The following is a 17,354-nucleotide window of genomic DNA, read 5'->3' as shown; positions in this document are numbered from 1 at the left end:
TTTTCGGTATAAAAAGTCGTAATTTGAAACTGAAAATAGGTGCAGAGAGTCAGAATTCGGATCAAAAATCACGCTGAGGAGTCAAATTTCCGACATTTCAGACATTTTGAAAACTGCAGGGGGGTTTGGGCAAAATATGACCCATCGCCGTTTGCAGTAGTGTGTATATTTTCGGTATGAAACGTCGTAATTTGAAACTGAAAATAGGTACAGAGAGTCATATTTCGGCTCAAAAGTCACGCTCAGGAGTCAAATTTCCGACATTTCAGACATTTTAAAAACTGCAGGGGGGTTTGGGAAAAATATGACCCATCGCCTTTTTCAGTAATTGGCATATTTTCGGTATGAAACGTCGTAATTTGAAACTGAAAATAGGTGCAGAGAGTCAGAATTCGGATCAAAAATCAAGCTCAGGAGTCAAATTTCCGACATTTCAGACATTTTGAAAACTGCAGGGGGGTTTGGGCAAAATATGACCCATCGCCGTTTTCAGTAATTGGCATATTTTCGGTATGAAAAGTCGTAATTTGAATCTGAAAATAGGTGCAGAGAGTCAGAATTCGGCTCAAAAATCACGCTGACGAGTCAAATTTCCGACATTTCAGACATTTTGGAAACTGCAGGGGGGTTTGGGCAAAATATGACCCATCGCCGTTTGCAGTAGTGTGTATATTTTCGGTATGAAACGTCGTAATTTGAAACTGAAAATAGGTGCAGAGAGTCAGAATTCGGATAAAAAATCACGCTCAGGAGTCAAATTTCCGACATATCAGACATTTTGAAAACTGCAGGGGGGTTTGGGCAAAATATGACCCATCGCCGTTTTCAGTAATTGGCCTATTTTCGGTATAAAAAGTCTTAATTTGAAACTGAAAATAGGTGCAGAGAGTCAGAATTCAGCTCAAAAATCACGCTCAGGAGTCAAATTTCCGACATTCCGACAAAATATGACCCATCGCCGTTTGCAGTAATGTGTATATTTTCGGTATGAAACGTCGTAATTTGAAACTGAAAATAGGTGCAGAGAGTCAGAATTCGGATAAAAAATCATGCTCAGGAGTCAAATTTCCGACATATCAGACATTTTGAAAACTGCAGTGGTGTTTGGGCAAAATATGACCCATCGCCGTTTTCAGTAATTGGCCTATTTTCGGTATAAAAAGTCGTAATTTGAAACTGAAAATAGGTGCAGAGAGTCAGAATTCGGCTCAAAAATCACGCCCAGGAGTCAAATTTCCGACATTTCAGACATTTTATAAACTGCAGGGGGGTTTGGGCAAAATATGACCCATCGCCGTTTTCAGTAATTGGCATATTTTCGGTATGAAACGTCGTAATTTGAAACTGAAAATAGGTGCAGAGAGTCAGAATTCGGCTCAAAAATCACGCTCAGGAGTCAAATTTCCGACATTTCAGACATTTTGAAAACTGCAGGGGTGTTTGGGCAAAATATGACCCATCGCCGTTTACAGTAATTGGCATATTTTCGGTATGAAACGTCGTAATTTAAAACTGAAAATAAGGGCAGAGAGTCAGAATTCGGCTCAAAAATCACGCTCCGTAGTCAAAATTCCGACATTTCAGACATTTTAAAAACTGTAGGGGGGTCTGGGCAAAATATGACCCATCGCCGTTTTCAGTAAATGGCATATTTTCGGTATGGAACGTCGTAATTTGAAACTGAAATTAGGTGCAGAGAGTCAGAATTCGGAAAAAAATCACGCTCAGGAGTCAAATTTCCGACATTTCAGACATTTTGAAAACTGCAGGGGGGTTTGGGTAAAATATGACCCATCGCCGTTTACAGTAATTGGCATATTTTCGGTATAAAAAGTCGTAATTTGAAACTGAAAATAGGTGCAGAGAGTCAGAATTCGGATCAAAAATCACGCTGAGGAGTCAAATTTCCGACATTTCAGACATTTTGAAAACTGCAGGGGGGTTTGGGCAAAATATGACCCATCGCCGTTTGCAGTAGTGTGTATATTTTCGGTATGAAACGTCGTAATTTGAAACTGAAAATAGGTACAGAGAGTCATATTTCGGCTCAAAAGTCACGCTCAGGAGTCAAATTTCCGACATTTCAGACATTTTAAAAACTGCAGGGGGGTTTGGGAAAAATATGACCCATCGCCTTTTTCAGTAATTGGCATATTTTCGGTATGAAACGTCGTAATTTGAAACTGAAAATAGGTGCAGAGAGTCAGAATTCGGATCAAAAATCACGCTCAGGAGTCAAATTTCCGACATTTCAGACATTTTGAAAACTGCAGGGGGGTTTGGGCAAAATATGACCCATCGCCGTTTTCAGTAATTGGCATATTTTCGGTATGAAAAGTCGTAATTTGAATCTGAAAAATGGTGCAGAGAGTCAGAATTCGGCTCAAAAATCAGGCTCACGAGTCAAATTTCCGACATTTCAGACATTTTGAAAACTGCAGGGGGGTTTGGGCAAAATATGACACATCGCCGTTTGCAGTAATGTGTATATTTTCGGTATGAAACGTCGTAATTTGAAACTGAAAATAGGTGCAGAGAGTCAGAATTCGGCTCAAAAATCACGCTCAGGAGTCAAATTTCCGACATTCCGACAAAATATGACCCATCGCCGTTTGCAGTAATGTGTATATTTTCGGTATGAAACGTCGTAATTTGAAACTGAAAATAGGTGCAGAGAGTCAGAATTCGGATAAAAAATCACGCTCAGGAGTCAAATTTCCGACATATCAGACATTTTGAAGACTGCAGTGGTGTTTGGGCAAAATATGACCCATCGCCGTTTTCAGTAATTGGCATATTTTCGGTATGAAACGTCGTAATTTGAAACTGAAAATAGGTGCAGAGAGTCAGAATTCGGCTCAAAAATCACGCTCAGGAGTCAAATTTCCGACATTTCAGACATTTTGAAAACTGCAGGGGGTTTTGGGCAAAATATGACCCATCGCCGTTTTCAGTAATTGGCATATTTTCGGTATGAAAAGTCGTAATTTGAATCTGAAAATAGGTGCAGAGAGTCAGAATTCGGCTCAAAAATCACGCTGACGAGTCAAATTTCCGACATTTCAGACATTTTGGAAACTGCAGGGGGGTTTGGGCAAAATATGACCCATCGCCGTTTGCAGTAGTGTGTATATTTTCGGTATGAAATGTCGTAATTTGAAACTGAAAATAGGTGCAGAGAGTCAGAATTCGTCTAAAAAATCACGTTCAGGAGTCAAATTTTCGACATATCAGACATTTTGAAAACTGCAGGGGGGTTTGGGCAAAATATGACCCATCGCCGTTTTCAGTAATTGGCCTATTTTCGGTATAAAAAGTCTTAATTTGAAACTGAAAATAGGTGCAGAGAGTCAGAATTCGGCTCAAAAATCACGCTCAGGAGTCAAATTTCCGACATTCCGACAAAATATGACCCATCGCCGTTTGCAGTAATGTGTATATTTTCGGTATGAAACGTCGTAATTTGAAACTGAAAATAGGTGCAGAGAGTCAGAATTCGGATAAAAAATCATGCTCAGGAGTCAAATTTCCGACATATCAGACATTTTGAAAACTGCAGTGGTGTTTGGGCAAAATATGACCCATCGCCGTTTTCAGTAATTGGCCTATTTTCGGTATAAAAAGTCGTAATTTGAAACTGAAAATAGGTGCAGAGAGTCAGAATTCGGCTCAAAAATCACGCTCAGGAGTCAAATTTCCGACATTCCGACAAAATATGACCCCTCGCCGTTTGCAGTAATGTGTATATTTTCGGTATGAAACGTCGTAATTTGAAACTGAAAATAGGTGCAGAGAGTCAGAATTCGGATAAAAAATCACGCTCAGGAGTCAAATTTCCGACATATCAGACATTTTGAAGACTGCAGTGGTGTTTGGGCAAAATATGACCCATCGCCGTTTTCAGTAATTGGCATATTTTCGGTATGAAACGTCGTAATTTGAAACTGAAAATAGGTGCAGAGAGTCAGAATTTGGCTCAAAAATCACGCTCAGGAGTCAAATTTCCGACATTTCAGACATTTTGAAAACTGCAGGGGGTTTTGGGCAAAATATGACCCATCGCCGTTTTCAGTAATTGGCATATTTTCGGCATGAAAAGTCGTAATTTGAATCTGAAAATAGGTGCAGAGAGTCAGAATTCGGCTCAAAAATCACGCTGACGAGTCAAATTTCCGACATTTCAGACATTTTGGAAACTGCAGGGGGTTTGGGCAAAATATGACCCATCGCCGTTTGCAGTAGTGTGTATATTTTCGGTATGAAATGTCGTAATTTGAAACTGAAAATAGGTGCAGAGAGTCAGAATTCGTCTAAAAAATCACGCTCAGGAGTCAAATTTCCGATATATCAGACATTTTGAAAACTGCAGGGGGGTTTGGGCAAAATATGACCCATCGCCGTTTTCAGTAATTGGCCTATTTTCGGTATAAAAAGTCTTAATTTGAAACTGAAAATAGGTGCAGAGAGTCAGATTTCGGCTCAAAAATCACGCTCAGGAGTCAAATTTCCGACATTCCGACAAAATATGACCCATCGCCGTTTGCAGTAATGTGTATATTTTCGGTATGAAACGTCGTAATTTGAAACTGAAAATAGGTGCAGAGAGTCAGAATTCGGATAAAAAATCATGCTCAGGAGTCAAATTTCCGACATATCAGACATTTTGAAAACTGCAGTGGTGTTTGGGCAAAATATGACCCATCGCCGTTTTCAGTAATTGGCCTATTTTCGGTATAAAAAGTCGTAATTTGAAACTGAAAATAGGTGCAGAGAGTCAGAATTCGGCTCAAAAATCACGCTCAGGAGTCAAATTTCCGACATTCCGACAAAATATGACCCCTCGCCGTTTGCAGTAATGTGTATATTTTCGGTATGAAACGTCGTAATTTGAAACTGAAAATAGGTGCAGAGAGTCAGAATTCGGATAAAAAATCACGCTCAGGAGTCAAATTTCCGACATATCAGACATTTTGAAGACTGCAGTGGTGTTTGGGCAAAATATGACCCATCGCCGTTTTCAGTAATTGGCATATTTTCGGTATGAAACGTCGTAATTTGAAACTGAAAATAGGTGCAGAGAGTCAGAATTCGGCTCAAAAATCACGCTCAGGAGTCAAATTTCCGACATTTCAGACATTTTGAAAACTGCAGGGGGTTTTGGGCAAAATATGACCCATCGCCGTTTTCAGTAATTGGCATATTTTCGGTATGAAAAGTCGTAATTTGAATCTGAAAATAGGTGCAGAGAGTCAGAATTCGGCTCAAAAATCACGCTGACGAGTCAAATTTCCGACATTTCAGACATTTTGGAAACTGCAGGGGGGTTTGGGCAAAATATGACCCATCGCCGTTTGCAGTAGTGTGTATATTTTCGGTATGAAATGTCGTAATTTGAAACTGAAAATAGGTGCAGAGAGTCAGAATTCGTCTAAAAAATCACGCTCAGGAGTCAAATTTCCGACATATCAGACATTTTGAAAACTGCAGGGGGGTTTGGGCAAAATATGACCCATCGCCGTTTTCAGTAATTGGCCTATTTTCGGTATAAAAAGTCTTAATTTGAAACTGAAAATAGGTGCAGAGAGTCAGAATTCGGCTCAAAAATCACGCTCAGGAGTCAAATTTCCGACATTCCGACAAAATATGACCCATCGCCGTTTGCAGTAATGTGTATATTTTCGGTATGAAACGTCGTAATTTGAAACTGAAAATAGGTGCAGAGAGTCAGAATTCGGATAAAAAATCATGCTCAGGAGTCAAATTTCCGACATATCAGACATTTTGAAAACTGCAGTGGTGTTTGGGCAAAATATGACCCATCGCCGTTTTCAGTAATTGGCCTATTTTCGGTATAAAAAGTCGTAATTTGAAACTGAAAATAGGTGCAGAGAGTCAGAATTCGGCTCAAAAATCACGCCCAGGAGTCAAATTTCCGACATTTCAGACATTTTATAAACTGCAGGGGGGTTTGGGCAAAATATGACCCATCGCCGTTTTCAGTAATTGGCATATTTTCGGTATGAAACGTCGTAATTTGAAACTGAAAATAGGTGCAGAGAGTCAGAATTCGGCTCAAAAATCACGCTCAGGAGTCAAATTTCCGACATTCCGACAAAATATGACCCATCGCCGTTTGCAGTAATGTGTATATTTTCGGTATGAAACGTCGTAATTTGAAACTGAAAATAGGTGCAGAGAGTCAGAATTCGGATAAAAAATCACGCTCAGGAGTCAAATTTCCGACATATCAGACATTTTGAAGACTGCAGTGGTGTTTGGGCAAAATATGACCCATCGCCGTTTTCAGTAATTGGCATATTTTCGGTATGAAACGTCGTAATTTGAAACTGAAAATAGGTGCAGAGAGTCAGAATTCGGCTCAAAAATCACGCTCAGGAGTCAAATTTCCGACATTTCAGACATTTTGAAAACTGCAGGGGGTTTTGGGCAAAATATGACCCATCGCCGTTTTCAGTAATTGGCATATTTTCGGTATGAAAAGTCGTAATTTGAATCTGAAAATAGGTGCAGAGAGTCAGAATTCGGCTCAAAAATCACGCTGACGAGTCAAATTTCCGACATTTCAGACATTTTGGAAACTGCAGGGGGGTTTGGGCAAAATATGACCCATCGCCGTTTGCAGTAGTGTGTATATTTTCGGTATGAAATGTCGTAATTTGAAACTGAAAATAGGTGCAGAGAGTCAGAATTCGTCTAAAAAATCACGCTCAGGAGTCAAATTTCCGACATATCAGACATTTTGAAAACTGCAGGGGGGTTTGGGCAAAATATGACCCATCGCCGTTTTCAGTAATTGGCCTATTTTCGGTATAAAAAGTCTTAATTTGAAACTGAAAATAGGTGCAGAGAGTCAGAATTCGGCTCAAAAATCACGCTCAGGAGTCAAATTTCCGACATTCCGACAAAATATGACCCATCGCCGTTTGCAGTAATGTGTATATTTTCGGTATGAAACGTCGTAATTTGAAACTGAAAATAGGTGCAGAGAGTCAGAATTCGGATAAAAAATCATGCTCAGGAGTCAAATTTCCGACATATCAGACATTTTGAAAACTGCAGTGGTGTTTGGGCAAAATATGACCCATCGCCGTTTTCAGTAATTGGCCTATTTTCGGTATAAAAAGTCGTAATTTGAAACTGAAAATAGGTGCAGAGAGTCAGAATTCGGCTCAAAAATCACGCTCAGGAGTCAAATTTCCGACATTCCGACAAAATATGACCCATCGCCGTTTGCAGTAATGTGTATATTTTCGGTATGAAACGTCGTAATTTGAAACTGAAAATAGGTGCAGAGAGTCAGAATTCGGATAAAAAATCACGCTCAGGAGTCAAATTTCCGACATATCAGACATTTTGAAGACTGCAGTGGTGTTTGGGCAAAATATGACCCATCGCCGTTTTCAGTAATTGGCATATTTTCGGTATGAAACGTCGTAATTTGAAACTGAAAATAGGTGCAGAGAGTCAGAATTCGGCTCAAAAATCACGCTCAGGAGTCAAATTTCCGACATTTCAGACATTTTGAAAACTGCAGGGGGTTTTGGGCAAAATATGACCCATCGCCGTTTTCAGTAATTGGCATATTTTCGGTATGAAAAGTCGTAATTTGAATCTGAAAATAGGTGCAGAGAGTCAGAATTCGGCTCAAAAATCACGCTGACGAGTCAAATTTCCGACATTTCAGACATTTTGGAAACTGCAGGGGGGTTTGGGCAAAATATGACCCATCGCCGTTTGCAGTAGTGTGTATATTTTCGGTATGAAATGTCGTAATTTGAAACTGAAAATAGGTGCAGAGAGTCAGAATTCGTCTAAAAAATCACGCTCAGGAGTCAAATTTCCGACATATCAGACATTTTGAAAACTGCAGGGGGGTTTGGGCAAAATATGACCCATCGCCGTTTTCAGTAATTGGCCTATTTTCGGTATAAAAAGTCTTAATTTGAAACTGAAAATAGGTGCAGAGAGTCAGAATTCGGCTCAAAAATCACGCTCAGGAGTCAAATTTCCGACATTCCGACAAAATATGACCCATCGCCGTTTGCAGTAATGTGTATATTTTCGGTATGAAACGTCGTAATTTGAAACTGAAAATAGGTGCAGAGAGTCAGAATTCGGATAAAAAATCATGCTCAGGAGTCAAATTTCCGACATATCAGACATTTTGAAAACTGCAGTGGTGTTTGGGCAAAATATGACCCATCGCCGTTTTCAGTAATTGGCCTATTTTCGGTATAAAAAGTCGTAATTTGAAACTGAAAATAGGTGCAGAGAGTCAGAATTCGGCTCAAAAATCACGCCCAGGAGTCAAATTTCCGACATTTCAGACATTTTATAAACTGCAGGGGGGTTTGGGCAAAATATGACCCATCGCCGTTTTCAGTAATTGGCATATTTTCGGTATGAAACGTCGTAATTTGAAACTGAAAATAGGTGCAGAGAGTCAGAATTCGGCTCAAAAATCACGCTCAGGAGTCAAATTTCCGACATTTCAGACATTTTGAAAACTGCAGGGGGGTTTGGGCAAAATATGACCCATCGCCGTTTACAGTAATTGGCATATTTTCGGTATGAAACGTCGTAATTTAAAACTGAAAATAAGGGCAGAGAGTCAGAATTCGGCTCAAAAATCACGCTCCGTAGTCAAAATTCCGACATTTCAGACATTTTAAAAACTGTAGGGGGGTCTGGGCAAAATATGACCCATCGCCGTTTTCAGTAAATGGCATATTTTCGGTATGGAACGTCGTAATTTGAAACTGAAATTAGGTGCAGAGAGTCAGAATTCGGAAAAAAATCACGCTCAGGAGTCAAATTTCCGACATTTCAGACATTTTGAAAACTGCAGGGGGGTTTGGGTAAAATATGACCCATCGCCGTTTACAGTAATTGGCATATTTTCGGTATAAAAAGTCGTAATTTGAAACTGAAAATAGGTGCAGAGAGTCAGAATTCGTCTCAAAAATCACGCTCAGGAGTCAAATTTCCGACATATCAGACATTTTGAAAACTGCAGGGGGGTTTGGGCAAAATATGACCCATCGCCGTTTTCAGTAATTGGCCTATTCTCGGTATAAAAAGTCGTAATTTGAAACTGAAAATAGGTGCAGAGAGTCAGAATTCGGCTCAAAAATCACGCTCAGGAGTCAAATTTCCGACATTCCGACAAAATATGATCCATCGCCGTTTGCAGTAATGTGTATATTTTCGGTATGAAACGTCGTAATTTGAAACTGAAAATAGGTGCAGAGAGTCAGAATTCGGATAAAAAATCATGCTCAGGAGTCAAATTTCCGACATATCAGACATTTTGAAAACTGCAGTGGTGTTTGGGCAAAATATGACCCATCGCCGTTTTCAGTAATTGGCCTATTTTCGGTATAAAAAGTCGTAATTTGAAACTGAAAATAGGTGCAGAGAGTCAGAATTCGGCTCAAAAATCACGCTCAGGAGTCAAATTTCCGACATTTCAGACATTTTATAAACTGCAGGGGGGTTTGGGCAAAATATGACCCATCGCCGTTTTCAGTAATTGGCATATTTTCGGTATGAAACGTCGTAATTTGAAACTGAAAATAGGTGCAGAGAGTCAGAATTCGGCTCAAAAATCACGCTCAGGAGTCAAATTTCCGACATTTCAGACATTTTGAAAACTGCAGGGGGGTTTGGGCAAAATATGACCCATCGCCGTTTGCAGTAGTGTGTATATTTTCGGTATGAAACGTCGTAATTTGAAACTGAAAATAGGTACAGAGAGTCATATTTCGGCTCAAAAGTCACGCTCAGGAGTCAAATTTCCGACATTTCAGACATTTTAAAAACTGCAGGGGGGTTTGGGAAAAATATGACCCATCGCCTTTTTCAGTAATTGGCATATTTTCGGTATGAAACGTCGTAATTTGAAACTGAAAATAGGTGCAGAGAGTCAGAATTCGGATCAAAAATCACGCTCAGGAGTCAAATTTCCGACATTTCAGACATTTTGAAAACTGCAGGGGGGTTTGGGCAAAATATGACCCATCGCCGTTTTCAGTAATTGGCATATTTTCGGTATGAAAAGTCGTAATTTGAATCTGAAAAATGGTGCAGAGAGTCAGAATTCGGCTCAAAAATCAGGCTCACGAGTCAAATTTCCGACATTTCAGACATTTTGAAAACTGCAGGGGGGTTTGGGCAAAATATGACACATCGCCGTTTGCAGTAATGTGTATATTTTCGGTATGAAACGTCGTAATTTGAAACTGAAAATAGGTGCAGAGAGTCAGAATTCGGCTCAAAAATCACGCTCAGGAGTCAAATTTCCGACATTCCGACAAAATATGACCCATCGCCGTTTGCAGTAATGTGTATATTTTCGGTATGAAACGTCGTAATTTGAAACTGAAAATAGGTGCAGAGAGTCAGAATTCGGATAAAAAATCACGCTCAGGAGTCAAATTTCCGACATATCAGACATTTTGAAGACTGCAGTGGTGTTTGGGCAAAATATGACCCATCGCCGTTTTCAGTAATTGGCCTATTTTCGGTATAAAAATTCGTAATTTGAAACTGAAAATAGGTGCAGAGAGTCAGAATTCGGATAAAAAATCACGCTCACAAGTCAAATTTCCGACATTTCAGACATTTTGAAAACTGCAGGGGGTTTTGGTCAAAATATGACCCATCGCCGTTTTCAGTAATTGGCATATTTTCGGTATGAAAAGTCGTAATTTGAATCTGAAAATAGGTGCAGAGAGTCAGAATTCGGCTCAAAAATCACGCTGACGAGTCAAATTTCCGACATTTCAGACATTTTGGAAACTGCAGGGGGGTTTGGGCAAAATATGACCCATCGCCGTTTGCAGTAGTGTGTATATTTTCGGTATGAAACGTCGTAATTTGAAACTGAAAATAGGTACAGAGAGTCAGAATTCGTCTCAAAAACCACGCTCAGGAGTCAAATTTCCGACATATCAGACATTTTGAAAACTGCAGGGGGGTTTGGGCAAAATATGACCCAACGCCGTTTTCAGTAATTGGCCTATTCTCGGTATAAAAAGTCGTAATTTGAAACTGAAAATAGGTGCAGAGAGTCAGAATTCGGCTCAAAAATCACGCTCAGGAGTCAAATTTCCGACATTCCGACAAAATATGATCCATCGCCGTTTGCAGTAATGTGTATATTTTCGGTATGAAACGTCGTAATTTGAAACTGAAAATAGGTGCAGAGAGTCAGAATTCGGATAAAAAATCATGCTCAGGAGTCAAATTTCCGACATATCAGACATTTTGAAAACTGCAGTGGTGTTTGGGCAAAATATGACCCATCGCCGTTTTCAGTAATTGGCCTATTTTCGGTATAAAAAGTCGTAATTTGAAACTGAAAATAGGTGCAGAGAGTCAGAATTCGGCTCAAAAATCACGCTCAGGAGTCAAATTTCCGACATTTCAGACATTTTATAAACTGCAGGGGGGTTTGGGCAAAATATGACCCATCGCCGTTTTCAGTAATTGGCATATTTTCGGTATGAAACGTCGTAATTTGAAACTGAAAATAGGTGCAGAGAGTCAGAATTCGGCTCAAAAATCACGCTCAGGAGTCAAATTTCCGACATTTCAGACATTTTGAAAACTGCAGGGGGGTTTGGGCAAAATATGACCCATCGCTGTTTTCAGTAATTGGCATATTTTCGGTATAAAAAGTAGTAATTTGAAACTGAAAATAGGTGCAGAGAGTCAGAATTCGGCTCAAGACTCACGCTCAGGAGTCAAATTTCCGACATTTCAGACGTTTTGAAAACTGCAGGGGGGTTTGGGCAAAATATAACCCATCGCCGTTTTCAATAATGTGCATATTTTTGGTATGAAACATCGTAATTTGAAACTGAAAATTGGTGCAGAGAGTCAGAATTCGGCTCAAAAATCACGTTCAGGAGTCAAATTTCAGACATTTTATGAACTGCAGGGGGGTTTGGGGAAAATATGACCCAACGCCGTGTTCAGTAATTGGCATATTTTCGGTATGAAACGTCGTAATTTGAAACTGAAAATAGGTGCAGAGAGTCAGAATTCGGCTCAAAAATCACGCTCAGGAGTCAAATTTCCGACATTTCAGACATTTTATAAACTGCAGGGGGGTTTGGGCAAAATATGACCCATCGCCGTTTTCAGTAATTGGCATATTTTCGGTATGGAACGTCGTAATTTGAAACTGAAATTAGGTGCAGAGAGTCAGAATTCGGATAAAAAATCACGCTCAGGAGTCAAATTTCCGACATTTCAGACATTTTGAAAACTGCAGGGGGGGTTTGGGTAAAATATGACCCATCGCCGTTTTCAGTTATTGGCATTTTTTCGGTATACAAAGTCGTAATTTGAAACTGAAAATAGGTGCAGAGTCTGAATTTGGCTCAAAAATCACGGTCAAGAGTCAAATTTCCGACATATCAGACATTTTGAAAACTGCAGGGGGGGTTTGGGCAAAATATGACCCATCGCCGTTTACAGTAATTGGCATATTTTCGGTATGAAACGTCGTAATTTAAAACTGAAAATAAGGGCAGAGAGTCTGAATTCGGCTCAAAAATCACGCTCAGGAGTCAAATTTCCGACATTTCAGACATTTTAAAAACTGCAGGGGGGGTTTGGGTAAAATATGACCCATCGCCGTTTTCAGTAATTGGCATTTTTTCGGTATACAAAGTCGTAATTTGAAACTGAAAATAGGTGCAGAGTCAGAATTCGGCTCAAAAATCACGGTCAAGAGTCAAATTTCCGACATTTCAGACATTTTGAAAACTGCAGGGGGGTTTTGGCAAAATATGACCCATCGCCGTTTACAGTAATTGGCATATTTTCGGTATGAAACGTCGTAATTTAAAACTGAAAATAAGGGCAGAGAGTCTGAATTCGGCTCAAAAATCACGCTCAGGAGTCAAATTTCCGACATTTCAGACATTTTAAAAACTGCAGGGGGGGTTTGGGTAAAATATGACCCATCGCCGTTTTCAGTAATTGGCATTTTTTCGGTATACAAAGTCGTAATTTGAAACTGAAAATAGGTGCAGAGTCAGAATTCGGCTCAAAAATCACGGTCAAGAGTCAAATTTCCGACATTTCAGACATTTTGAAAACTGCAGGGGGGTTTAGGCAAAATATGACCCATCGCCGTTTACAGTAATTGGCATATTTTCGGTATGAAACGTCGTAATTTGAAAGTGAAAATAGGTACAGAGAGTCATATTTCGGCTCCAAAGTCACGCTCAGGAGTCAAATTTCCGACATTTCAGACATTTTGAAAACTGCAAGGGGGTTTGGGCAAAATATGACCAATCGCCGTTTTCAGTAATTGGCCTATTTTCGGTATAAAAAATCGTAATTTGAAACTGAAAATAGGTGCAGAGAGTCAGAATTCGGCTCAAAAATCACGCTCAGGAGTAAAATTTCCGACTTTTCAGACATTTTAAAAACTGCAGGGGGGTTTGGGCCAAATATGATCCATCGCCGTTTTCAGTAATTGGCATATTTTCGGTATGGAACGTCGTAATTTGAAACTGAAATTAGGTGCAGAGAGTCAGAATTCGGATACAAAAACACGCTCAGGAGTCAAATTTCCGACATTTCAGACATTTTGAAAACTGCAGGGGGGGGTTTGGGTAAAATATGACCCATCGCCGTTTTCAGTGATTGGCATTTTTTCGGTATACAAAGTCGTAATTTGAAACAGAAAATAGGTGCAGAGTCAGAATTCGGCTCAAAAATCACGGTCAAGAGTCAAATTTCCGACATTTCAGACATTTTGAAAACTGCAAGGGGGTTTGGGCAAAATATGACCCATCGCCGTTTTCAGTAAATGGCATATTTTCGGTATAAAAAGTCGTAATTTGAAACTGAAAATAGGTGCAGAGAGTCAGAATTCGGTTCAAAAATCACGCTCAGGAGTCAAATTTCGGACATTTCAGACATTTTGAAAACTGCAGGGGGGTTTGGGCAAAATATGACCCATCGCCGTTTACAGTAATTGGCATATTTTCGGTATGAAACGTCGTAATTTGAAACTGAAAATAGGTACAGAGAGTCATATTTCGGCTCAAAAGTCACGCTCAGGAGTCAAATTTTCGACATTTCAGACATTTTAAAAACTGCAGGGGGGTTTGGGCCAAATATGATCCATCGCCGTTTTCAGTAATTGGCATATTTTCGGTATGGAACGTCGTAATTTGAAACTGAAATTAGGTGCAGAGAGTCAGAATTCGGATACAAAACCACGCTCAGGAGTCAAATTTCCGACATTTCAGACATTTTGAAAACTGCAGGGGGGGTTTGGGTAAAATATGACCCATCGCCGTTTTCAGTGATTGGCATTTTTTCGGTATACAAAGTCGTAATTTGAAACAGAAAATAGGTGCAGAGTCAGAATTCGGCTCAAAAATCACGGTCAAGAGTCAAATTTCCGACATTTCAGACATTTTGAAAACTGCAAGGGGGTTTGGGCAAAATATGACCCATCGCCGTTTTCAGTAAATGGCATATTTTCGGTATAAAAAGTCGTAATTTGAAACTGAAAATAGGTGCAGAGAGTCAGAATTCGGTTCAAAAATCACGCTCAGGAGTCAAATTTCGGACATTTCAGACATTTTGAAAACTGCAGGGGGGTTTGGGCAAAATATGACCCATCGCCGTTTACAGTAATTGGCATATTTTCGGTATGAAACGTCGTAATTTGAAACTGAAAATAGGTACAGAGAGTCATATTTCGGCTCAAAAGTCACGCTCAGGAGTCAAATTTTCGACATTTCAGACATTTTAAAAACTGCAGGGGGGTTTGGGCAAAATATGACCAATCGCCGTTTTCAGTAATTGGCCTATTTTCGGTATGAAAAGTCGTAATTTGAATCTGAAAAAAGGTGCAGAGAGTCAGAATTCGGCTCAAAAATCAGGCTCACGAGTCAAATTTCCGACATATCAGACATTTTGAAAACTGCAGGGGGGTTTGGGCAAAATATGACCAATCGCCGTTTTCAGTAATTGGCCTATTTTCGGTATAAAAAGTCGTAATTTGAAACTGAAAATAGGTGCAGAGAGTCAGAATTCGGCTCAAAAATCACGCTCAGGAGTCAAATTTCCGACATTTCAGACATTTTATAAACTGCAGGGGGGTTTGGGCAAAATATGACCCATCGCCGTTTTCAGTAATTGGCATATTTTCGGTATGGAACGTCGTAATTTGAAACTGAAATTAGGTGCAGAGAGTCAGAATTCGGATAAAAAATCACGCTCAGGAGTCAAATTTCCGACATTTCAGACATTTTGAAAACTGCAGGGGGGGTTTGGGTAAAATATGACCCATCGCCGTTTTCAGTTATTGGCATTTTTTCGGTATACAAAGTCGTAATTTGAAACTGAAAATAGGTGCAGAGTCAGAATTCGGCTCAAAAATCACGGTCAAGAGTCAAATTTCCGACATTTCGGACATTTTGAAAACTGCAGGGGGGTTTAGGCAAAATATGACCCATCGCCGTTTACAGTAATTGGCATATTTTCGGTATGAAACGTCGTAATTTAAAACTGAAAATAAGGGCAGAGAGTCTGAATTCGGCTCAAAAATCACGCTCAGGAGTCAAATTTCCGACATTTCAGACATTTTAAAAACTGCAGGGGGGGTTGGGGTAAAATATGAACTATCGCCGTTTTCAGTAATTGGCATATTTTCGGTATAAAAAGTCGTAATTTGAAACTGAAAATAGGTGCAGAGAGTCAGAATTCGGATAAAAAATCACGCTCAGGAGTCAAATTTACGACATTTCAGACATTTTGAAAACTGCACGGGGGTTTGGGCAAAATATGACCCATCGCCGTTTACAGTAATTGGCAAATTTTCGGTATGAAACGTCGTAATTTGAAACTGAAAATAGGTGCAGAGAGTCAGAATTCGGCTAACAAATCACGCTCAGGAGTCAAATTTCCGACATTTCAGACATTTTAAAAACTGCAGGGGGGTTTGGGCAAAATATGACCCATCGCCGTTTTCAGTAATTGGCATATTTTCGGTATAAAAAGTCGTAATTTGAAACTGAAAATAGGTGCAGAGAGTCAGAATTCGGCTCAAAAATCATGCTCAGGAGTCAAATTTACGACATTTGAGACATTTTAAAAAATGCAGGGGGGTTTGGGCAAAATATGACCCATCGCCGTTTTCAGTAATTGGCATATTTTCGGTATGAAACGTCGTAATTTGAAACTGAAAATAGGTGCAGAGAGTCAGAATTCGGCTCAAAAATCACGCTCAGCAGTCAAATTTCCGACATTTCAGACATTTTGAAAACTGCAGGGGGGTTTGGGCAAAATATGACCCATTGCCGTTTACAGTAATTGGCATATTTTCGGTATAAAAAGTCGTAATTTGAAACTGAAAATAGGTGCAGAGAGTCAGTATCCGGATAAAAAATCACGCTCAGGAGTCAAATTTCCGACATTTCAGACATTTTGAAAACTGCAGGGGGGTTTGGGCAAAATATGACCCATCGCCGTTTTCAGTAATTGGCATATTTTCGGTATGAAACGTCGTAATTTGAAACTGAAAATAGGTGCAGAGAGTCAGAATTCGCCTCAAAAATCACGCTCAGGAGTCAAATTTCCGACATTTCAGACATTTTGAAAACTGCAGGGGGGTTTGGGCAAAATATGACCTATCGCCGTTTTCAGTAATTGGCATATTTTCGGTATGAAACGTCGTAATATGAAACTGAAAATAGGTGCAGAGAGTCAGAATTCGGCTCAAAAATCACGCTCAGGAGTCAAATTTCCGACATTTCAGACATTTTAAAAACTGCAGGGGGGTTTGGGCAAAATATGACCCATCGCCGTTTTCAGTAATTGGCATATTTTCGGTATGAAACGTCGTAATTTGAAACTGAAAATAGGTGCAGAGAGTCAGAATTCGCCTCAAAAATCACGCTCAGGAGTCAAATTTCCGACATTTCAGACATTTTGAAAACTGCAGGGGGGTTTGGGCAAAATATGACCTATCGCCGTTTTCAGTAATTGGCATATTTTCGGTATAAAAAGTCGTAATTTGAAACTGAAAATAGGTGCAGAGAGTCAGAATTCGGATAAAAAAATCACGCTCAGGAGTCAAATTTTCGACATTTCAGACATTTTAAAAACTGCAGGGGGGTTTGGGCAAAATATGACCCATCGCCATTTACAGTAATTGGCATATTTTCGGTATGAAACGTCGTAATTTGAAACTGAAAATAGGTGCAGAGAGTCAGAATTCGGCTCAAAAATCACGCTCAGGAGTCAAATTTCCGACATTTCAGACATTTTAAAAACTGCAGGGGGGTTTGGGCAAA

This window comes from Procambarus clarkii, chromosome 67 (genome assembly GCF_040958095.1).
Source record: "Procambarus clarkii isolate CNS0578487 chromosome 67, FALCON_Pclarkii_2.0, whole genome shotgun sequence".
NCBI classification, from domain to species: Eukaryota; Metazoa; Arthropoda; class Malacostraca; order Decapoda; family Cambaridae; genus Procambarus; species Procambarus clarkii.
The sequence above is the reverse complement of the archived record's forward strand: the minus strand, read 5'-3'. Positions refer to the sequence as shown.